This window comes from Pinus tabuliformis, chromosome 2_1 (genome assembly GCF_031772625.1).
Source record: "Pinus tabuliformis cultivar Carrire ecotype Pingquan chromosome 2_1, CPIR1, whole genome shotgun sequence".
Lineage (NCBI taxonomy): Eukaryota > Viridiplantae > Streptophyta > Pinopsida > Pinales > Pinaceae > Pinus > Pinus tabuliformis.
In genome coordinates, this window is record NC_142299.1 from 99,757,315 (window position 1) to 99,783,097 (window position 25,783).

Sequence of the window (25,783 nt, forward strand, 5' to 3'; positions counted from 1 at the left end):
TCCTCTTGTTCCATCTGCTCCTCTCTGATATGCCTGTTTTGGCATATGTATATATGTATGTGGCTCCTCCTGCAGCTCCTTTTAGTCATGTCCAATGTGGCTCCTCTGGCTTCTCGTCTCCATCTACTCCTCTGGCTTGGCAGTGTCTTTCAAAGACCTCCTTGCATATAAGTCTGTTTCCGCATATATATATATATATATATATATATATATGGCTCGGCTATACTGATGGCCTTTGCTCCTGTCTCTTCATGAATCTGCTTTGCATCCCCTTGGCTTCATGTCATCCTCTAGTATCCAGAATATTGCCATATTGACATCAATGACAACCTAGTTCAACACGCACATCTTCTCATTACATGTTTTCATATCGGCAATTTGCCACTGAAATCTCCGATGTGATAGTTTCCAATGCATGCCTTTGAGCCATTAACATTTAATCGATATATGGCATAGCAACAAAGTTGAATTCTTGCAAATTAAACTTGAAGCATAGTGAAGAAACATGTGATGTGAACCATCTGATATGGTGATGTGTTATTTTAAAAGCGAGCTTGGGTAACCACCATGGTAAGAAAGCAGTTGATGACAAATTTGCAACATATTCAAATCATTTCGATTTTTCATATATTTCATTTTTAAATATATAATTCCATAATTAAAAAAAGAAACTCAAGACCTCTCTATCTTCACATTTGAATTTCATTATCTTGGATTTGGTGTTAATTCTGAACAATTTATAAAATAATGGAATTTATATGAAACTTATAATAGTTTGAGAATATTCATTTCTGCAAATTCTCGTTCTCATTTTTTATGCACTGGTTTTATTTTCAATTTCCTTGAATACTAAGCATTCCATTTTTACATTTTACTGCTTGCTTTAGTTTAAATAAAATAAATAATGATTTTGGGTTATAGGATTTTGGTTAATTTTTCTTCTTCATGTTTTAATGTTAACTAAAAGAAGAAGTCAATCAGTATTGGAGAAACTGATACCTTTTAGGTAAGATCAAATGCAATTATCCAATGGTAAGATCCATGTACCCACTTTCATTAATTTCCATTTCATTACTCTAATTTTATTTTTAAAGTATGCTGATATAAAAAATTTGTTTTGTAGTTCTCCATTTGAAGCTTTCAATCCTCCGACGGATCATATTTTCGAAGTCCTATACTCTTCTCTTGGCTTTATTTCAATAATCAGCGATAATCTTCATCGAAATAGCTACACTAAAAAGTTTCTGAACTTTTAGTTTGTTTCTTTAAGCATTCTTTTTATTAGAAAATGATTAAGATGATGCTTTGAAACAAGAAGATTGATATCAGACAGAAAATTTTCATTGTGGCTAAATTTTATCATCACTGCTATCCAAAAAACCTAAAACACTTTCAACTCTGCAATGTATGATTTTTCTAAATCTCGACATAAGAAGGAATGATTACGCGATTATTTTCTATTCTTCATATTGTTGAGACATTCGTATAAACATTCTTGTTTGAATTTATCTTACGAAATTTGAATTTTCCTTTCCACCTTTAAATTTCTTCATTTTTTTTTGTTTCTTTCTTATTTTAGCATAAGAATTATTTTCCTTTGGTTTTCAATTTTGATTTTGGTGACTTTGCCATGATTTATATGAAAGACCTACTAGTTACATAACAATGGTCAGCATACATGGAGAAAAATTGTTAATAGTCACCTATTGGCTTTTTCTTAAATCTCTTAATAAAGTTTGATTTTCTTATTATAAAGGTAGACATACTTAAGGAAGATATTACCAATTAAGAGAAGTTGGCAAAGTATCATAAAATCTTGAGAAATTCATTTTATCATCAAAATTGTAATCATTTTGAGATTTCAAAATTTTATTAAGATCTTTCAAAATTTTATTATTAATCAAGAAAAGTTAATTTTAACCAAATAAAGACACTTTATACCAAATCACCTTTAACTCTGAAATTGTCATTCTTAACTCTTAATAAGCCAATGGTTCTCCCCGTTTCAAGGAGTCTTGTTTTTCTAGAGCATAATCTAAAAATATATTAAACTTAAAAGATAAGAGGTCTTATCATGAGTCTGCTTACCATGATCATACGGGAAAAATAGGTTGACATTACCAACACTACTAAACTAACCAGGGTAATGGCTTATGATTGCAAACAATTATAAGACAAGGGGTCTCATCACAAGCCAACTTGTTCAGTCCAATTATAACCAGTGAATGGCATTGTCAACTATTTGGCCACCAAACCAGAACAATGGCTTTTAAGATTTATAACAAAAAATAAAAAAATAAAAAATAAAATAATACATATATAAATGGATTTATATCTAGGTCAATAATTTTTAAAGAGATGGGATTCTGAATCATTGATGATTAAAAGGTAACCCTGTCGAGACTATAGATGTTTGCTGGCAGCAGTGGCTCTACCTGTAAAAAATGAATATATTTTAAAAGCTAAGCTGTAAAGTGACCCTTGCTTTATCTCTACAACTAATTAAGGACTAATATAGAGTTTTGAAATATTTTAATTTATGATGAATTTTAAGAAAAATTCTAGTTAGATGATTCTTGTTTTTATTCAGACTAATGAACCTAGTCAAGCATTTCAAAAAAAAAAAAATTCTCTTCTTTAATTATTTTTACTTTGATTTTAAGAAAATTTTATCAAACAGAGATAACTGGTTCTTCTCCCGTGTGTCGCCATTGTTGTGGTAAAAACACAATCCCCCCATTATTGATGTACTCACTTCAAATAATGGGGACCCTTTCTATAAAAATTTTGGCTAAACACCTTTTAGGATTTTTATTTAGTTGATTATCCTATGTGATTGTTAATTTTTTATTTTCTTTGGATTTTTGTTTTGATTGCTTTGTTAAAATCAATTTTTCATAAGCTTCCCATTGATATTTGTTTCGCCTCATTTGGTCAACTAGTTCGTAAACAACACTCCTTTGAAGTCTGATCATTTATGTTGCCTCGGTTAAAAATGCATAAAATGTAAATATTTCATTTCATAAATAAATTAGTCAATAATGCATTTATTTTAAATATTAACCCCTAGTTAGTTCTCACTAATATTTTTTATTTTTACTTATACAGCCAAATCATGAAACATTGGGATTTCAGTAATTTACTTCAATTTTCAAATTAATTACTAATCTAAAAAAAAAAAAACCTAGAATATCAAAGTGGCTGTAGTTTAATTTTTATTTTTATTAAAGTGACTATAGTTTAAATAGAAAAATACCACCCCAAACAAATCCCACTTAATTTCATTTTATAACTTAAACAAATCCCATTAAGCTTCAATCTGAAATAAAATAAATAATAAAAAATTTACCATACGATCACGTTCATCGCAAATTGCACTTTAAAAAATTCATAACGATTCAAGTTTAAACCTTTTAAAAGAATCTGCGAAATAATGTTTTCATGCGATGCGACATTACGACATCACATATCGCATATCGCAATTTTAACAAGCTCCTCAACTTAAACATTAAAGGATTTGCGATTGGAAAATGTGATGTGTTAAAAGATTTTAATACAAAGTTTTTTTACCACTTATGCCTCTTGTACCTCCACCTCACTCACCCTCACGTCACACTCACCTCACATTCCACTCACCATATTCCTCCATAAACTCACGTGGATTGATTTCAATGGTTTGTTTTATGAATTAATGAGTTTGGATTGATTTCAATGGTCTGTTTTATGGATTTTGGGTTTGGATTGATTCCAATGGTTTGTAAATTAATTTTTATATTTTTTATATTATAATTATAATGTTTATTATAATTTGAATTATAATATCAATTATATTTAAATTAACTTTTTCAAATCATTTGTATATTAATTTAATTTTGTAACTTAGTTAATTTCTAAATTAGATGATAATTAATTAGAATTAATTGTATATATTAGTTAGTTAATAATTAATTTAGAATTAATTATTAGATAATTAGAATCTAATTTAGGATTGGATTTTTAATTAAATTTCTGATTTTATCCCAGCAACAGAAATTCCAGAATTCTGGCAGTTTTGACCCGTCAACTTTGGAAGTTCATAGATTGAGTTATATTTGGCCAAATGAGGCCCAGAACGGCTCATTGGAAAGATAAAATCAAGGAGAACATTTCTGAGGAGGTTTCATTAATAGATTTAGTCATTTATTGGTTCGAAAATCAAGCAGAAGATCAAGCTCTGAATTTTGAAAACAAAATCAATTTTCTGATTTTTATTTTCTTCATTTTCATTCACCCAAGCCTCTTCTAATTGCAGATCCGCTCATCAAATAATATCCTTGGCCAATTAAAACCATCCCAGGCATCAATATGAGAGCTTATATTTTATTTTATTTTTAATTATTTATTTAAATAGAGTTTGATTGGATTTATTTTAATGCCAGAAATGATATTTTGATTTTATTGTTGCATTTTAATTTATTTTGATTTCTTCTTACAGGAAAACAGTAGAAGAGATATGGGGAAAAAATCTCAATCAATGAGAATGCTCTAGCAATTAAAGATTGGAATTTTGAGCAAATAAAATTGGATTGGGCAGATTTCTCTTCAACAAACTTTCCTCTCAAGAATTCCTTTGCAAATATTATAAGTTGTAGATTGCATAATGTAATAGGGGATGTTCTCCTCTGCAATTCTGGAATTCTAAAAGCACTTTTGTAACAGGGATTTAGAGTTGTAGGAGGGAGGAATGGAATCTCAGATCTGGGGATTATTGAGGTTTTTCTTCTACATTCTAAGTTATGTATAATGAACAAAGTTTGCACTATTGTAGCTCTAGTTTTGAAAGCAGAAGCTTAGGCATTGTAAAGGACTATTAGAGACCGAAGCTGGAGAAATGGATTCAATAAATTGGTATTTCGAATACTATTATTTTAAATGCTGGTTTTATTTTATGATAACAAGAATGGTGTCAATTTACTTACATATTTGTGCACTTTTGTCGGTATGGGTGATTTGCTTCTATTTTATGTCGTTATTTATCTCTGCTCTTATGGGCTGAATTTTGATTTTTGAGTAACTATTTACTCATAAATCTGTCTTTTAATATTGGATAAATAAATAGTGATATGCTGTGAACTTGTTCCGCATATTATTGTTTAATAATTCAAGTTGCTGATTAAATGATCAATATCATTTTGTGAACTTCTTCCTGAGTGTTGTTGATTGATTATTTCAATTAAAAGGTCTCAATAGGATGTGGTTGGTATCCATAATGTCAGTTAATTGGACTAATTTATTAACCTGATATTCATTATAAACAAGACATTTAAATTTCAATATTTTAAATATTTGCTCTTGGTTGGATTAGATCTATATCTGCCTAATTGAGCTAGGATTAAGATAGTTTCTTTTGCTTGCATCTTAGGACAAGTTTGCATTTAGAATAATTTCTACATTCTTTTAAGTCCTCTTCCCAAAGAGGCAAACTTTAGTAGTGGATTGGCTGAGCCCTAAATCAGCTTAAGGATCACTTTCTTACCTGATCAGCAAGAAGGTTGATCTGATGTCTCTTTTCCATTGGTGAATGAAAATCATATTTTAAAGCCATTAGAGATTGAGAGAAGGTAACTGGACCTAGTTGAACCAGTCGGAACCACCATTCCAAATGGAAAAGGAGCTGCTTTAAGGTCCAGACCAGGTGGTCATCCCCCATGTTGTTGCAATGATTTTCGAGGCTTCAACAGTATGATACAGATTGTTTTTTTGTTTTGATTATTGTTAAGCTTGGCTGGGCTAGAGGGTATAAAGCTAAATTCTTGATATCACTCCCTCTTGCTACAGTCATGCTACCTTGTCGACAGCCAATGTAAGCGTCAGTAGTTGCTAGCCAAGGTCTACCTAGAATTAAAGGGTGTCCATCTAGTCGGTTTTTGGGATTAATAATCACAAAGTCTATAGGGTATTCCCAAGAGTCTACAGATACCATTATATCATGTAGTGTGCCTTCTGGTCTAACTACTACTCGGTCATCCAATTCTAATAAGGTTGTGGTTGGATCTAATGATGTAATGCCAAGCTTTTAACAAGTGGTGGTTGTTAAAATATTGGTTGCAGCTCCTAAATCAACTAAGGAATTTGGGAAGGAGCATCCATTGATTTGCACCGTAACTATAGGATTCCCGGTGTTAGTGTCGGTCTTGAAAGCCCTCCATCAGTGATCAAAGCTCTTTGCATTTGCATTAGTAGGTGTCTCATCAGTGTCAAATTTTGCATCCCATTAGGCATGCCATAACCCTGATGGAGGAGCTGGTCTATTTATACCCCTCTTTGCTTTGCTGGATCAGGTCATATCAGTCATTAAGTTTATCAATCTTGTCTTGATTTGTCTTGAGGTCAAAGTCCTAGGTCTAGGGTTTTGGTCATTTATCTCTGCAAGGTCATGTCTTTGGAAATCCATGAGTACTCAGCAAGCCAGAGGGAGGATTGCAAACATGTTTCTCCGATATTTTTATCTTGTACAGTGAACTTTCACCTTGGATTTAAAAACTCTGTTTTTAAAGCCAAGGTCATCTTCTCAGTTTTTGTAAATAAGTGATGAAATTTCAAAAGTCTTCAGCGGACAAATTGCAACCCTGGTCCCCTTGCCAAGATCCCTCAGATGATCTACCTACAAAAAGAATCAAGTCAAAGCACTCAAATAAGTCAAAATCAGGATAAAAGAAACCAAAAATCAGTGTTATAAAGTGTCAAAAGGAAAACATTAGAAAGTGGGTTTATGAATGAAATTTTTTCAAATGAAATCCATAAAAGCCTAAATTCCCTCCTTTCACTCTCATTGTGCATCCTAATGCTTGCAAGAGAGGTTTGAGAGAGCGATTGTGAGAAAGGAGCAACGGCAGAGCAATTTCGGGCAACAGAGAGGTGCGCGACCCGTTGAAGGTGGTGCGCGACCTGTTGGGTGTGCGCGACCCGTCAGAGGGTCTCCCACCATTCAGAAAAACAACGGGCGCGACCCGTTGAAGGTGGTGCGCGACCCGTTGAACCGCCTTGCTGCAAACTTCAAACAAATTACCTCAAAGTCCTTCCAAGCTATCAATTTTCTCGAGGTAGGTGCTCTAAACATGGATTAATTGCTGGTTATGATGGTGGGTGTCATGAACATGTTAAAATGATTAAAATTTTGCAAGTGGAACTCCTTATATGGCTGCAATGTTAATGAGCAAATGGTGCTAGGGTTTATGTTGTTTCAAGTTATTTTTCCCTTTGGTTTGTTTCCCTCCTTTCCCTTTCACTCACACTTATATGTTCATCTATTTTCCCATAGTATTTTACAAATAAAATGCAAATCTTTCCCCATCCCTAAATACTAAAAATGAAAACCCTACCCTTCTCCCAAAGCATCAAAAAACAAAATTCAAAACCCTAGTTTCCCCCACCATATGCATGTGTAAATAAAACAAGAATGTTGGTAAATATGTCAGCATGTTGTGTGTATGGTTTCCCTATTTCCCCTATTAATGCATGTAAGCATATTCCCATGTTCACTTTCATACATGTGTTTTCTATATACAATGATCTTTGCAAACGATTTCCCAATTATAAATATGTATTCCTATATGCATAATGATTTGCAAAATTTCCCTTAAAAATTCCCTGTTATATTTATATATTCCCATTCCTTGTTAAAAGATCCCTCCCCTGACATTTCCCTCATGTCTTTTTCCCCTTGAAACAGCATAGAGTTCAACACTTTTTGCAGGCAGAGACAGCAGTTCAGTTTGTCCACTTTGCTCCTAAACCATGTCAGAAACCGAAACTTATGAGCAAAGTGATGACCATTCATCATCTACAGAGGTTGAGGTACATAGGAGGCCTCGTAGGGGAGGTAAGGGTGGACATCATAAGCGAGAGGAGCCCACCTCTTTGGCAGAATTACAGGCTTGTCCCATGGCAGTGACTTGTTTTCAGTACATGTCTTGTTATCAGTTTTGTGAGAGGATCTCCCGGATTCAACATCACAGAGAGTTGGCCCGCCTCTTTGTTTTACATTTGCATGATGGACATGTCAATCTAGCAGGGGTAGAATTCACATTGACACCCGAGGTGATCTCACATGCTACAGGGATACCGAATGTTGGTGAGGTGTGGCCTAAGCGCAAGTTGCTAGATATTGTTCACTTTGAGCCTTATGTTCGGCCATGATTCTTGAGACATTTAGCGGGTGTTTTTCCATTCAGATTTCTCCGGAGCGAGTATGCTCCCATCATGAGGCTTATTATGCACTATTTTACCTGTGAGGGCAGATTTTCATAGGTGTACTCATATCACATTCACCTCTTGATGCACTTCACCCGAGTGAGGATGATGAACATCCCGGTTTTCTTCTTTCAGAACATTCAGAAGATGGTGCCCATGTTGCAGAGGAAGACCCCGGCCCAGCAGTACAGGAGCTTATGTCATTATGGTTTGATTCAGCTCATAGTCTTGCATCAGTTGACACAGCAGGGTATCTCATAGGAGGATTTTATCTCTCGTGAGTTTTTCACAGTGCCACCCCAGCCACATCATGAGGTCATTCATGAGGAGGGAGGACCATCTCAGCAGCCTGATATTCTGGTCACCCGACATGCCAGCTCTACACCTTTGGTCACCTATCAGAAAGGCCCAAGGGCCTTATTTGCAGCAGCCAGGCGAGTACTATCTCCACAGCAGGTGGAAGGGGTCTCGCCTTCATCATCAGCACAGCGAGTGTTATCTCCACATCAGGTGGAAGGGGCCTCGCTTTCTTCACCAGCACAGGTACCACAGAGGGGAAAATAGCCCATGATTCATGAGGGTCCATCAGGAGTCCCCGACACCGAGGTCATTGATCTTGAGGCCAGTTCTCCTAGCCGAGAGGCAAAGGAGATCATTCAGCATCTGAGAGCTGAAAATGATGTTTTGCAGAAGAAACTTGAGGGTGCCCAATGGACTATCACTTACTTGGAGCAGCGGAACAAACAGTTAGAGGAGGAGAAAGCACTTGATGAGTTATGGAGGATTCGTAGTGACCGATTCTTGAACCGAAGAAGACCCAGTGATCCATTGCCTGCTGACCGAGAGTCAATGCTCATTCAGGTGAATGCATACTTAGAGAGGCTGTTGGCTAAGGCCAACCAAGAGAAAAAGCTGCTGAGAAATATGAAAAATCATTATTGGGCAAGGATGCATGTATGCAAAGCCAAAATGAAAGTTTTTCAAAGGAGGTTGACCGAGGCTCAAAAACAGAGAAAGAATCCAAATCCCCTCCGTATCTTGGCTGAGGCTTCACTCAAGGATCATGGAACTCATTAGCCTAGCCACAGCTCAAATCCCAAAAAATTCTGAAAATTTTGAGTAATTTTGGCAATTTTTGGAAATTTACAGGTTTTGGCTCCTCAACGGGTCTCACCCCCGGTGAGACCCTTTGTCATGGCAGCTCCTTTTTGCAAAAACTCAACATTTCTAGATTTTTCATGCAAAGTTACATATGCCTATGGATGGACTTGAGTTTTTATGGAGTTTTGGGCCTCCAGAAGGTCAAAATACATGCAAAATTTGACTTTCTGCCCCTTTTTTGAGTTGCAGAAACCAGTCTTGGGAGAATTAAGTTTTGACAGAGCAAATGACCTCCAAATTCAAAAATTCTAGTTGGGTTGGAAAGTCGACTCACAGACCTTTCCAACGATTCTGCACCCAATTCTGACACCTGCAAGTGCCTCAAACAGAGCTCCCAATGTGCGCGACCCGTTGAGCAGATTTTGCCAGAATTGACTTGTTCAGCCCAGAAAACGCAGATTTGACTCTTTTCGACTTTTTGAGGTTAATGATGGTCCTCTTGGATGTAATTGTGACACTTTTTAGATACTTTTACTCTTGTTTAACACTTCTAGAAGATTCATTTATGTAAAGGGTAAAAATTGAATGTATGAACTGATTTCCAAGTTTATAGAGGCAAGTTGTTTTGACTGCCTATTTTGTAGTGCTTAGTTTAGAAGTGGTTCAAACAGCTCCTAGGATAGTGAGCTCGACCCATGGAGGCAGGGAAAGAGGTTAGATCATCTATATTATGTACTTTCTTGCTCATTTTCATGGTTGGACTCTTGAGGGAGAAGCTATCATTGTATTATTTCACTTGTATCTCTGCAATTTTTGGCTAAGGAAGACCAGGGTTTTGCAGTCATCTTTGGGATTCTTGTGGACTCATGTGTTGATGGTGTGTTTCTCAATGTTCTTGTAAGCTTTGTTATGTGATTCATTTCCTTTCTCTACTGCTGCACATTAAACAAATGAAGTGTTAAAGTATGAATTCATGCTAGCCATGCTCTGCTTTTAAATTTGTTTAATTTCAATGTTTTCTACTGTCTAAAGGGAATTCAAAGTCATTGTTTGCTCTCTTTAGCTCCTCATCTTTCATTCCTGATCATCCATCTCACTTTAAGGCATCAATACTGTTTCCTACCTTGCCCCAAGGAACCCCCTGCAGAAACTGTGTCCAATCCCTGCACCCAAAATTGCAATTCCTCAATTTGCCACCAAAAACTCAAAAAACCCCAAATCAACCTCTTTAATCAGTTTAATAGCCTAATATCAGTGTTACCTTATTGGTCATCTCATCTATTGAAGATTTTACCGAGATAGACCGGAGAGAGCCTTCTCCTGCCCTGTAGGGCTAGCTACGAGGCTAAATGGTTTGATGTAGCCTTGAGGTTTACCTTTCTCAGCCTGAGGTGAAATTTCAAGCGCTAACATACTGGCGACCATACTGGGGAGAACAAATTGTTTGTGGATTGATGTGTTTATTTCATAGGTCTTAGACGGAGCCTGAAGTTATGCCAGGTAGCCTTCGAAAACGCTCTTGTTTTACATCAGCGCAAGTAAATAAATGCTGCTTCAGTCAATCTCCGTGAGCTTGTGAATATAGCGCTTCATTGACATCCTATCCCAGTGTAATTGTTAACTCTAAGCCGTGGATGATAGGTTGAGAGTTTTCACAGGCTGTATGCTTTTTCTTTCCTAGTCATTTTGAGAAAACATGTTGGCTACAGATCCTAAACCCATTTTCAGATCTCATTCATGCCCAGCTATTTTTGATTATCTTAAAGATTTAGATTTTGACGAAAGCTTTGAGTTGTCTTTGTTTAAAGCTAAATCTGAAAGTGCGCTTGATTCTCTAGTTCTTGACCCTGATTTTGCAGCTGCTATTGAGTTTGAGAGACATAATAAATTGGTTGAAAATTTCATCCTAAGACATCTTCAGTCACGTATTCAAGCTACTACCCTTGCTGATTTTGTTGAGAATATTTCTGATCACATTGGATCAACTATCACGGCTCACGAAGAATCTTACCCTCCTTATGTTTCAGTTTCACCTATAATTACCTATCTCGAATCAACAGTTGGTTCTCCTCCTTCTTCTCCTACACCTCCGACTCCCCCAACTCCACAGACTACACCTCCTCTTGTTATAATCCCTGCTATCACAGCTCCTCCTCCTCATACCCATCCTACTCCCCCTCCGAGAGCAATGGCTGCCCGGTTTGCCCCATTGGTTTTACCTGCAAATCTTCATGATATGCCAGCTGATTACCAAAGTAAAATCCCCATGTTTGATGGCACTCCACAAAGTATTACAGCTCAGCAACATATCGACAAGATGACCACATTTTTTGATCTATATGAGTTAGATGAAGAAGATGTCACCATGCGGCTGTTCGTGCAGACATTTGCAGGAGAAGTTAGAAAATGGTTCAGAGGATTGACAGCTAACAGCATCACTACTTTGGAAGCACTTCAGAATCAGTTTTTAGATCGGTGGGAAATCAGAAAGGATCCGCTTCAAATTAATGCCGAATACAACAACCTCAAGCGTAATCCGGGTGAGTCTGTTCAAGATTACATAATCAGATTCAATACAGTTTATAATGCTATTCCCGATGATCTGAGGCCATCTAGAAAATCAGCACTTCTTAAGTTCCCGGATGGTTTTGATCCGGAGATGGCTTATTCATTGAGAGACAGAGATCCACCTACATTGGAGGAAATGCAGAAAATTGCTGTCAGCGTTGAGGCAAATTTGAATGATAAAAGAGCGAGGATGAAGGCAGAAAAGCGAGTCACAATCAAGGAGGAAGCATCCCCATCAAATCAGGTTGTTCTCCGTGAACTTGAGCAGCTTAGAAGGACATTTGAAAAGGTTACTATTGATAAGCCGGAGCCTCAGATTCGTAATCCCAATTTCAGAGGTCAACAGCAGCAACAATATAGGATCAAGCAGCGTGAAACAAAGGCACAAGACACAGCAGTTCAGCAGCAAATGAAACCTCCTTTTCAGCAGAATTTTGTCAGCCAAGAATCTGAAGATGAAGGTGATAATGTTGGCGAGGAAAATCATTTCTTCACTCCTGATGATATGCCCACATATATTACGGAAGAAGATGAGTTGGTGAGTAATTCTGTCTTTCCCCAAGATGAGCATTATATTTTGTCAAATGATACAATACTTGAAGAAGAATCTGAAGAATATCAAAGAGAATACTTAAATGCTTTATCAACTCAGCAAGGACAGCAAAGGCAATTGAGAAGCCGAGCTATTCCTATAAATCCCGTGCAGAAAAGGAAAGACATTGCAACAAAGAATGATTCGGTTTCCTCAAAAGGTAAATATATAGTCGGTCCATCAACAACTCAAACATCATCAGCAGCAAAGATAGATTAGCCATCAAATGCACCAAAGGATAAAGCTGAAAAAAGAGATAATCCGGCAAAAGAAGGTGAGAAGCTTCCAGTTTTCAGTTTGGAGAATGAGATTGCAAAGTTGAAGATATCTATTCCTTTGATGGGGGTCATGAAGAACACCACTTACCGAGGCCAAATTTCCAAGTTGTTGAATTGTGATCCAATGCTAGATATGGTGAATGTACAAGATGATCAGCCGGAAATAATCTTTGGGCCAGCTTTACATGGTGAGTCTCCCGAAAGTGATATTCCTCCATTTTATATCAGTTTGCGTTTGCATGAGTTTGTGTTGCACAATGCCATGTTTGACTCGGGAGCTTCACATAATTTGATGCCGAAAACAATCATGGAGAAGCTGGGACTGGACATCACAAGAAAGTATCATGATTTGTATTCGTTTGATTCCAGCCGGGTAAGATGTATTAGCTTGATCAAAGACTTAGTGGTAAGTCTAGATCAAATTCCAGCAAAGAATGTTTTGATGGATGTAGTGGTGGCGGACATTCCTCCGTAGTTTGGCATGTTGCTGTCGAGATCATGGGGAGCCAAACTCAAAGGTACAATTCAGCTTGATTTTTCTTATGCAACAATTCCAGTTTTCAGTCAAATGAGGAAGTTATATCGGGAACAAAAGATGAAATACATGATCACTAGTAAGGAAAAGCCCGTAAATCATCCTGTAAATTATGTACAAACTGATTTAGAATCTTTTGTTTTGTTTGCGGAAAATTTCAATGATGTAGATAGTCAGTTAGTTCAAGTAGAAGATATACCAGACATTTCAGAAAATTTCAGGGAATTTTTGAGAAAGGAAAGTGAAGAAAGTTCTACTGTCATAAGGCCAATTGCTGAAACAAATGGGCAGCCAGCTGAGCGGGAATCAAAATCAGATTTTCAGCACTTAGAAGATGATGAGGATGGTCTTTGGACCATGGATTTTGACGGGGCAGTAGGCAGCGATGGTGCTGGTATAGGTGTGTGGATTCGAAGCCCATTCTCAGCCCAAAATCAAGTTCCAAGCAAGGTACGTGTATGTTCTTATAAATTGGCATTTGCTTGTTCAAATAATGAGGCAGAATATGAAGCTCTTATTGCTGGTCTGAAAATCCTTCAGAAGTTGAAGGCAAAGAAGATAACGGTATATGGCGACTCCGAATTAGTTATCAAGCAAGTGAAAGGTGAATTTCAGGCCAAACATCCTCGCATGAGAGCATACAGGAATGCTGTTTTGGACATTTTAAAGAGGTTTTCTGAACATACTTTGACATGTGTGCCCCGGATTCAGAATGGTGTTGCGGATGCATTGTCTAAGGCAGCGAGTAATCTGAAAATTCCCATGAATTCCAGCAATAAGTTTGAAATATATGTGAAGCATCGTCCTACAGTTCCAGATAATCAAAGGTGTTGGAAAGTTTTCCAAGATGATGAGGAGATCAAAGATTTTCTGCAAATTGAGGGAAAATTCGAAGACATTTCAATAGACACGGAAGCTGAAGGAGTAAATCAGATGGATGTGTTGCAGTTCAAGGACAATTATATTCCTAAAGGACTGATTCCTTTGGAAGAATTGTTTGATCAAGATGATGTGGCCTGCAAGCCAACTTTGAGGCCAACGGACGAAGGAGTTGAAGATGTAAATCTTGGGACAACTGCAAATCCAAAGTTGGTGAAGCTTTCAAAAGCATTGCCGCCTAAGGTAAAGCAAGAGTATACTAGATTATTGTCTCTGTATTCTAATGTTTTTGCATGGGACTATTCAGATTTGAAAACTTATGATACAAGTATCATTCAGCATACCATTCCCATAAAGCCAAATCAAAAACCTTTCCGGCAAAAGTTGAGAAGGATTAATCCTAAATTGCTGCCATTGATTGAGAAGGAAGTCAACAGGTTGTATAAGTCTGGGATCATAGTGCCAATCCGGTTTTCTGATTGGATCTCAAACTTGGTGCCCATGAGGAAGAAAACCGATGAGATTCGCTTGTGTATAGACTTTAGAAATCTGAACAAGGTGTCATTAAAGGACAATTATCCGCTGCCCAAGATGGACCACATATTGCAGCGGGTTGTGGGGGCATCTAGAATGTCATTGCTCGATGTTTACTCCGGATATAATCAGATTTTGGTGCACGAAGATGACCGTGACAAGACAGCATTTACTACTCCATGGGGTACATTTCATTATGCCAAGATGCCGTTTGGATTGAAGAATGCGGGTGCCACATTTCAGCGTGCAATGGACATGGCCTTTGCAAATGAGAAAGATGTCTTTTTAGTTGTTTATCTTGATGATCTGACCGTGTTTTCTAAATCAGATGAAGAGCATTTGTTTCATTTGACTAAGGTGTTTCAAAAATGCAGAAAATATGGCATCTCATTGAATCCGAAAAAGAGTCTTTTTGCTATGAGCGAAGGCAAGCTGCTGGGCCATATCATTTCTAAAGACGGCATTCATATAGATCCTGCACGAGTGAAAGCAATTCAGCAAGTGGAGCAGCCCCGTAGCAAGAAAGAAATTCAGTCCTTCAATGGTAAATTGAATTTTCTGCGTCGTTTCATCCCCAATCTTGCTGAACACCTTAGAGAGATAACAAATATGCTAAAGAAGGACAACGAGCTCAAATGGACCGAAGAGGCGGTGAAATCTTTTAATTTGATAAAGGTAATCTTATCTTCAGCCCCAACTTTGATAAGCCCGAATTATACACAGGATTTCATTTTGTTTTCATTCGCCTATGAGCATACATTGGCAGCCGTGTTAATGCAAAAGAGAGATGGAGTTGAGAGGCCCATAGCTTTTTTCAGCCGCATCATAAGAGATGGAGCGCTGAATTATAATATCATTGAGAAGCAAGCATTGGCACTGATCAAAGCTTTGAAAGATTTCTGGGTTTACATATTGAATTCTCATATTTTAGCATATGTTCCTAATGCAGCTGTGAAGGATGTTTTAGTACAAACGGAACCGGAAGGAAGAAGGGGTAAGTGGATCGCTGCACTATTAGAATATGATGTAGAAATTAAGCCTACCAAGTTGGTTAGAGGTCAAGGTCTAGCTAAGTTGATGGCTGAAGCAAACCTTCACGTCCTTGATATCAATTTGATTGCTGCCTTGTCCGATGAAGATGAAGAAAATTCAGTTCTACAGGTGTCCGATATCTTTGTGTCTTCTCCTTGGTATGCTGATATAGTTTATGTGCTTCAAAACTTATCTTCACCTCCTGGAATGCCTAGAAACAAAGCTAGAACGTTGAAGCTAAAGGCTGCCAAATTTTGCATTATCAAATCTGCACTTTATTGGAAAGATCTCGGTGGCATCTTGCTGAACTATTTGGTCGAAGAGGAAGCTAAGACAACAGTAGATGATTTCCATAAAGGTGACTGTGGGGGTCACTTATTTTCGGAAGACCACGGCTAATAAGATCTTGAGAGCTGGTTTCTATTGGCCTTCTTTATTTTCTGATGTGTATAAAGCGGTAAAGAACTGCCATGAATGTCAAATTTTTCAAGGAAAACAGAAATTACAGCCATTTCCTCTCAAGCCGGTGGAAATCAGTGCACCATTTCAGCAGTGGGGTTTGGATTTTATTGGCGAAATCCACCCAGCATCTTCCGGGCCGCATCGATGGATCTTGACCGCCACAGATTACTTCACAAAGTGGATAGAAGCCATTCCTACCCGACAAGCCACGGATTCGGTAATTATTTATTTTCTTGAAAATAATATCTTGTCACGTTTCGGCTGTCCACAAAAGTTGATTACAGACAATGCAACAACATTCAAATCGAAGAAGTTGGTTGATTTTTGCTATAAATATAACATCAGCTTGGGGCATTCAACCGCTTATCATCCGCAAGGTAATGGGCTGGCCGAATCTTCAAACAAATCTCTAGTGAACATTATAAAGAAATTGCTGGAAATAAATAAGAAGAGCTGGCATAAGAAGTTAATAAATGCATTATGGGCTGATCGGGTAAGTCAAAAGAAGTCAATTGGTATGTCACCTTTTGAACTGTTTTATGGAGTTGATGCAGTGTTTCCTACTTCACTTAGTGTCCCAGTAGCCAAGTTGTTTCAAGAAGCTAGTGGTGAGGAGGATCCTATGCAACGATGGATCAGTCAAATGATTCATTTACAGCAGACACGAGAAGAGGTTCACCAGAATTCCCTTAAGTTGCAGGAGCGCATAAAGAAAATCTATGACAAAAAGGCCAAAGCAGATGAGTTTTAGATTGATGATGTTGTGTTACGGTGGGATGCCCGCAATGAAGATAAAGGGAAGCATGGAAAATTTGACAACTTATGGAAGGGTCCTTACAAAATTGCAGCATATCGTGGTCCAAATGCTTTTCTTCTCAAAGAAATGAACGGTGATGAATGTCTTGGTGGGTCGGTGAATGGTCGGCTGCTCAAAAGGTATCATGTCTGAGCATTTTCTGCTCTAATCACTCTCATTGTAAATACCATTCCATTTTCTTTCTGCAGCAAGTGTGAAGCTAATTTCCCATCTTCAGTTTGGGGCCCGCGGCGAAGGCTATAACTCTGAAAATGGTGATTAGTTGGTGTGAGTTTTACAAGTTGTTTCATGCCAGTTCATTTTCTGCATAGAGTAAGTGAGTTAGTGTCCAAGTTAGTCTAGAATTTCAGTCAATTGTCCAAGTCAAATGACGTTGTTTTCAAGTTGGTCACATGTAAATAAGTTGACTCCATTGCCCAATGAAAAAAGTACTGGTCTGCTCTCCCAGAGGTCTGAGGTTCTTGGTACCTCCAAGGAGCTACCATCCCCATTGGAGCCAATGTTAGTCTCGGTCTTGAAAGCCCTCCATCAGTGATCAAAGCTCTTTGCATTTGCATTAGCAGGTGTCTCATCAGTGTCAAATTTTGCATCCCGTTAGGCATGCCATAACCCTGATGGAGGAGCTGGTCTATTTATACCCCTCTTAGCTTTGCTGGATCAGGTCATATCAGTCATTAAGTTTATCAAGTTTGTCTTGATTTATCTTGAGGTCAAAGTCCTAGGTCTAGGGTTTTGGTCATTTATCTCTGCAAGGTCATGTCTTTGGAAATCCATGAGTACTCAGCAAGCCAGAGGGAGGATTGCAAACATGTTTCTCCGATATTTTTATCTTGTACAGTGAACTTTCACCTTGGATTTAAAAACTCTGTTTTTAAAGCCAAGGTCATTTTCTCAGTTTTTGTAAATAAGTGATGAAATTTCAAAAGTCTTCAGCGGACAAATTGCAACCCTGGTCCCCTTGCCAAGATCCCTCAGATGATCTACCTGCAAAAAGAATCAAGTCAAAGCACTCAAATAAGTCAAAATCAGGATAAAAGAAACCAAAAATCAGTGTTATAAAGTGTCAAAAGGAAAACATTAGAAAGTGGGTTTATGAATGAAATTTTTTCAAATGAAATCCATAAAAGCCTAAATTCCCTCCTTTCACTCTCATTGTGCATCCTAATGCTTGCAAGAGAGGTTTGAGAGAGCGATTGTGAGAAAGGAGCAACGGCAGAGCAATTTCGGGCAGCAGAGAGGTGCACGACCCGTTGAAGGTGGTGCGCGACCTGTTGGGTGTGCGCGACCCGTCAGAGGGTCTCCCACCGTTCAGAAAAACAATGGGTGCGACCCGTCAGAGGGGCGCGACCCGTTGAAGGTGGTGCGCGACCCGTTGAACCGCCTTGCTGCAAACTTTAAACAAATTACCTAAAACTCCTTCCAAGCTATCAATTTGCTCGAGGTAGGTGCTCTAAACATGGACTAATTGCTGGTTATTATGGTGGGTGTCATGAACATGTTAAAATGATTAAAATTTTGCAAGTGGAACTCCTTATATGGCTGCAATTTTAATGAGCAAATGGTGCTGGGGTTTATGTTGTTTCAAGTTATTTTTCCCTTTGGTTTGTTTCCCTCCTTCCCTTTCACTCACACTTATATGTTCATCTCTTTTCCCATAGTATTTTACAAATAAAATGCAAATCTTTCCCCATCCCTAATCACTAAAAATGAAAACCCTACCCTTCTCCCAAAGCATCAAAAAACAAAATTCAAAACCCTAGTTTCCCCCACCATATGCATGTGTAAATAAAACAAGAATGTTGGTAAATATTTCAGCATGTTGTGTGTATGGTTTCCCTATTTCCCCTATTAATGCATGTAAGCATATTCCCATGTTCACTTTCATACATGTGTTTTCTATATACAATGATCTTTGCAAACGATTTCCCAATTATAAATATGTATTCCTATATGCATAATGATTTGCAACATTTCCCTTAAAAATTCCCTGTTATATTTATATATTCCCATTCCTTGTTAAAAGATCCCTCCCCTGACATTTCCCTCATGTCTTTTTCCCCTTGAAACAGCATAGAGTTCAGCACTTTTTGCAGGCAGAGACAGCAGTTTAGTTTGTCCACTTTGCTCCTAAACCATGTCAGAAACCGAAACTTATGAGCAAAGTGATGACCATTCATCATCTACAGAGGTTGAGGTACAGAGGAGGCCTCGTAGGGGAGGTAAGGGTGGACATCATAAGCGAGAGGAGCCCACCTCTTTGGCAGAATTACAGGCTTGTCCCATGGCAGTGACTTGTTTTCAGTACATGTCTTGTTATCAGTTTTGTGAGAGGATCTCCTGGATTCAACATCACAGAGAGGTGGCCCGCCTCTTTGTTTTACATTTGCATGATGGACATGTCAATCTAGCAGGGGTAGATTTCACATTGACACCCGAGGTGATCTCACATGCTACAGGGATACCGAATGTTGGTGAGGTGTGGCCTAAGCGCAAGTTGCTAGATATTGTTCACTTTGAGCCTTATGTTCGGCCATGATTCTTGAGACATTTAGCGGGTGTTTTTCCATTCAGATTTCTCCGGAGCGAGTATGCTCCCATCATGAGGCTTATTATGCACTATTTTACCTGTGAGGGCAGATTTTCACTGGTGTACTCATATCACATTCGCCTCTTGATGCACTTCACCCGAGTGAGGATGATGAACATCTCGGTTTTCTTCTTTCAGAACATTCAGAAGATGGTGCCCATGTTGCAGAGGAAGACCCCGGCCCAGCAGTACAGGAGATTATGTCATTATGGTTTGATTCAGCTCATAGTCTTGCATCAGTTGACACAGCAGGGTATCTCATGGGAGGAGTTTATCTCTCGTGAGTTTTTCACAGTGCCACCCCAGCCACATCATGAGGTCATTCATGAGGAGGGAGGACCATCTCAGCAGCCTGATATTCTGGTCACCCGACATGCCAGCTCTACACCTTTGGTCACCTATAAGAAAGGCCCAAGGGCCTTATTTGCAGCAGCCAGGCGAGTACTATCTCCACAGCAAGTGGAAGGGGTCTCGCCTTCATCATCAGCACAGCGAGTGTTATCTCCACATCAGGTGGAAGGGGCCTCGCTTTCTTCACCAGCACATGTACCACAGAGGGGAAAACAGCCCATGATTCATGAGGGTCCATCAAGAGTCCCTGACACCGAGGTCATTGATCTTGAGGCCAGTTCTCCTAGCCGAGAGGCAAAGGAGATCATTCAGCATCTGAGAGCTGAAAATGATGTTTTGCAGAAGAAAATTGAGGGTGCCCAATGGACTATCACTTACTTGGAGCAGCGGAACAAACAGATAGAGGAGGAGAAATCACTTGATGAGTTATGGAGGATTCGTAGTGACCGAGTCTTGAACCGAAGAAGACCCTGTTATAGACATTTTTGTGCCTTACAGCATAGAGCATGAAATGTCAATAATCTAAGGGATCCAAAGTCCCTAAACATGTTGTTCTTACCCTTAGAGGAACAAGGTCAGCAAACCACAGCACTGCAAATCAGTTCTCCACTGAAAAACACTCAAAAACAGGTCAATTTTGGATCAAAGCAGCTGCTCCACTGAGCATCTGCGCTGAATGTCAAAAGCTCTATGGTGTACCTGCACTGCATAGCAAGTGCAACAAAGGCTACCTGCGCTGGGCGTACTTTGACATGTGGAGGAATCTTTTCTCAATGTGCCAGTGCCCAGGAAGCTTCCAAAATGACACTTGGATCAGAAGATTCGCCTAATGATGAGTAAAGAGGTTCTAAAACTCCAAGTGGAAGGTAGAAACTCCGAGTGGACTCAAGGACTGAAGAACAACTGGAGTTGAAGAGGAAAACAAGTCACACATCAAGCTGACTTATCTTCACTCCAAAACTCTATATAAGGATCTCATCCCATGGGATCTAGAGGGCGGAATTTAGTGCGAAGAATTGTTGTTGGTTTATAGTTGTGAGCATTGGGTGATTGCTTGAGGGAGGTGAAGAAGAGATTTCTCTCCGTCGGGAAGGTGATGCTGGATTGGACCTTTCATGGTTGTATCACCGCCTGAACCTTACTTCCATATATTAATAAAGCATTTGAGGTTCTTCTATTCGCATGTGTTTCAATGATGTATTGTCTTACTTGCGTATTTGATTTATGCTAATCCTTGAATCAGTTATGAATGCATGCTTCTTGTAGTTTCCTTTCTTTGTCTTGTTTGCAGGATCTCGTGTAGCTGGGCCCGTGAAAAGACTTGGAGCTGGGAGCAAGCGGCAAATAGAGGAGATTGGATCGACCATTTGCGCAAGACATCGGTAAGTGGATCTCTTCCTTTTATCTCTTGCATGTCATAAAGAAGAAACTTTAGATAGCTTTGCTTCAACTATTGCTAAGGAACTGTCACCCTTAGAGTGGGTTAGGGTCATTCCGAGTTGGATACTTTCCCCCACAACAGACTGGCGACTCCGCTGGGGATCGTGTCTTGTCGGTAGCTTGTGTTTCTTGCTATTCATTTCTTAAACGAAAAGGGTACCGAATCGAACTGCATTCGAGTACTTCGAATGCAAAGTAGAGGGCAGCTACTCTAGCCCAGTGCTGGGCATGTTTATGATTTGAAGAGCTGATCCACAAGGACTCTTTTTAGCTCTTTGTGATAGTGTTCATCTTCCTTTAATCATCCTCTAGTGTATACTTGACTGATAGCCTCTGATTTGGCCAAAAACCATTGATTTTTGAGAAAACTGTGACCCGGAATCTGAGAGAGACGAGAGTTGTCTCTTCAGTGCAGCTGCAGCAAAGGCTACCTGCGCTGCAACGCAGGTCCCGAAGGGGCTACCTGCGCTGCATGTCAGATTGACAGTGCAGCACCTGCGCTGATCCATTTTTGCCTTAAGCAACTGGGATTCCCCACTGTTTGTTGCCCAGTTTTCAGTATTGTTTTTGCAGCCTGTTGTCAACCTGTATACCCAGCTGAAACTACTTTTCTTTGCCTTCATTCCACCTCAGTTGTATGAAGAAACCGTGATTGTTCTTATTGTATTTCTTGCTGTCATTCACAGTTTCCCATAGTGAAAGTGAACTAGTCTTGCTATGACCTCTTGGATCTAGACCTATGAGAAAGTGTCGTTGTGATTCTAAGAGCTAGTTTATTGTTGTTCATAGCTGCTTGAGCATTTGCTTTCGTTATATGGTTCGAATTTCAGTATTTCTTGTGTTGAAACGAGTGAATCTTAAGGTGTTCTTTTGATTATTGGACAAAAACTTGTTTGCTTTCGCTTGAAATCGAATTCGAAATTATACAACAGCTTTCGTTTTGTAATACATCAACATTAAGGAAGAAGAAAAGAAATACTTGCATTGTGCATGTGCATTTTGACAGTTTGCATGTCGATTTAGGAAAAGTGCATCAGTGTGTGCTCTATGATCTGTTTGAAAAGATGATGTCTTTCTTTTCCTTCAGTAGTTAAGATTTTCATAAGTTGAAAGAATTGAAAAAGCTTGCTTATCATTCTTAGACTGCATTTAGGAGTTGTATCATACATCACGTGGTGATCCATAAAGGAAAACTGCTAAGCAAGATCAACCTAAAAAGAACTGAATTTATCTAACAACACTTTGAAACATAACGAAACACAGTAGAGGTCTAGGTAGAGACGTGAACCGGCGTCGTTAAACATAGTGACTGTCGATCTCTACGAAGGTGGGTGATTCCTCCTGAGGGACGATAGCACTAATACGGACTTGTGCCCCCGCGTACCGTCGCGTATATTGGGGGACCCCTATAGGAACAAAGCCTTTATCCATAGGAAGCCGTGTCGGCCGCCCTACTGATCGCGATGCAGTGAACACAGCTTTCACGAAGATCGACCACTCGTACCGTAAAACATATTCTGTGGTTTCGCGAAAGGTTTGGCACACCCTCTGCCTAGAACTCCAGAGTAGTTTCTTTTGGCCTTTTTCAAACTCTATAACTGAAAAAGTCCATCCGAGCATTTGTCACTTCGGGCTCGTTAATACATCGAAGGAGACTAGAGTCATCTTTAGCTTTTTCTCGACTCTTAAAAAGTGAAAAAGCAAGTTGTGTCTTAAAAAGCGTCTAAAATTAATTCATTTCGAAAACACATTTTACCCTGTGCATTGTTGGTTGATCAAGTAATCCGCAACCGTGGAAGAGAGTCAATCGATGAACCATCGTTCGCGGAGGCGTACGAGTCAACCGTCTTTGTCCCCGGAATCGAAAACAACCCGGGCGAAGCGATCTCGTTCAACTGGTTCCAAATCTCCTGTCAAAGTTAGAACAAGTGTTCCGACGACATCTGAGGTTCCGGTTACTCCAAACATTTATGGGAACCCTGCCCCTATTGAAGAAGTTCAACAGCCCCAGAGGGACAGTAACACTGATCCTAGTCTGAGAGCAAATACTTGTGTTACTGAATCGGTTCCATCAGTGATCGGTTCAGAGAGTCTTGCTCCTCAAACAACTGTCGCTGCCGAAACAACCCCTTCTTCAGCACCAGAAATCTTCTACGGACCTGACGGTCTTCCTCTTCCACCCGGTCTGATCGCAATAGAAGAAATTGTAGAAGATCCGCAAGCAACTACTCCAACACATTTTGGAGCAGGGATCGCTCTACTTCCTACTGCATCAGAAGCTAGCCTATCACCCAGAGAAGTTCCTGAAGAATCACTAGGCAATCTACTGGATAGACTCAAAATGTCTGAACAACCGTCGACATCTAGGACTGTGCCAAATGACACAGCGACAGCAGAACTCCCTGCAGTCATTCCGATAATGTTCGCTGGCATACCATCTATCACTAACTCTCAATAGCTGGAGGGGGTCCCTTCGGGGGCCATGACGACAGTATGGTCTGTTCCTGTTTGTTCTCCCGGGATAATACCCGGTAACTCCTATGTTGGAACTCAACAGATTGATCCTTTCGGAAATCAGTTTGGGCAATCCGGTCCTCGAGGTGTAATAAATCCTATCGGTTCCGGACCACCACCGTATGGGGGGGAATATGCTTTTTCATTACCCCCTCCGGGAGGTTACCCATACGGGAGCTCACAACCATACTCAGGTTATACTGGAATAACTACAAGTGGTTGGATACCTATGCTACCCCAGCAACCAAGAGTTGTGTATTCTATGCAACAACAGATGCCTGTGATGAACATCCCGACGACACCAGCAATTGTGACTGTGTCGCAAGTTCAAATGATACCTGTTGCGTGTCAACCTCAGTTTTCTCAGGTTGTAATGCAACAACCCTTTGACCCTGCAACCCAACCACAATCGCCGACTGGCGGGGCGACACAAGCACAAACGGGTAACCTTACCCCTCATCTTGGCCCAGTGGTAAGCATCGCACAACAACCAATGGTATCACAACCATGGTTGGTGCAGTATCAACAACCGCAGTTCCAGCAAGTGTACCAAGGTACCGAGCAGCAGATTTTTGCGAACAATGGACAACCGTACCTACAATACGGTCAAAACCAACCACTTTACAGTGGGGTGGTCCACCAACCGTATCAATCATACCAGCATCAAATACATTATGCTGGTATGCAAAGACCAACTGCTCAGGCGATCCCTTCGTATCCTGGGTACGCTTCGCCTAATCTGAGTCAACAGCTGCCATTCGTGGCAACTCTAGAGTTACCCGATTTACATCGGTTGAAAAACGATCCGATTGCTTATGCCCCTTGGTGGCCAGCGATTCCTCACAAACTTCCCTCCGACATTCCTAAATTCAATGGAAATCCGGGCGAATACCCGTCAAATCACGTCATGACCTTTCATCTATGGTGTTCATCGAACACTCTGAACGATGATTCGATAAGACTTCGCCTCTTCCAGAGGACATTGACAGGTCCGGCGGCCAAATGGTATATAGAATTACCAAGAGCCTCTTTCGACAATTTCAGCTCCTTAGCCACGACTTTCTTAACCCATTTTCAATTACCTATCAGGTATGAAATAGGAACCGAGATACTGACCAACTTCAAACAGACGACAGCTACTCACATATCTGATCATATACATGAGTGGCGTCACCGTCGTAGGATGGTGAAAACATACGTTCCTGATCAGCTATTAGCCGAATGGTTTATAAAGTCATTACTTCCAGCTATAACGGAAGATGTGGCCAAGGGGGGAGTCATAATAGAGGAGCAAGTCATTGCTCGTGCTCAATATTTAGACTTAGTATATACTCAGTTTGGCACGCTCTACGACAAAATACCTGACACCCCTAGACCTGAATTTTCAATTCTTCCACCTCCTAAATCGAATATTTACTCCCATGCCGGAGATGGCGTGATTGGCACTGCAAGCGCGAAGTCGAAAAAGGCGTCACCTCAGAAAGCCCGTAAGACTTCAGATTGAAATGCCCATGAAGAGATTCTTGCTTCGGAAGTAAATGCCATATCAGCAGATAAAGGCAAAGAAACCAATCAACCAGGAAGCAAGAAGAAGCAAAACAAAGGGAAGAAGAAGCAACAGGATGATCCGTCACCTGAAAAAACTTCTTCGAACTCTCCTGAGAAAGGGAAAAAGAAATGGCCCTGTATGATATGTGACGAAGATCACAAGACAACATATTGTCCATACAAAGCTGAGCTCAAGAGATTCTTTAAAAGTCCAAAGAACCCAGCTGTGTTGACTGATCCATTTCCCAATCCAGGTCAAAATATGGTTGATAGTGGAAATGCTTCCCCGTCGCAAGTGCTGATGTTGTCGATC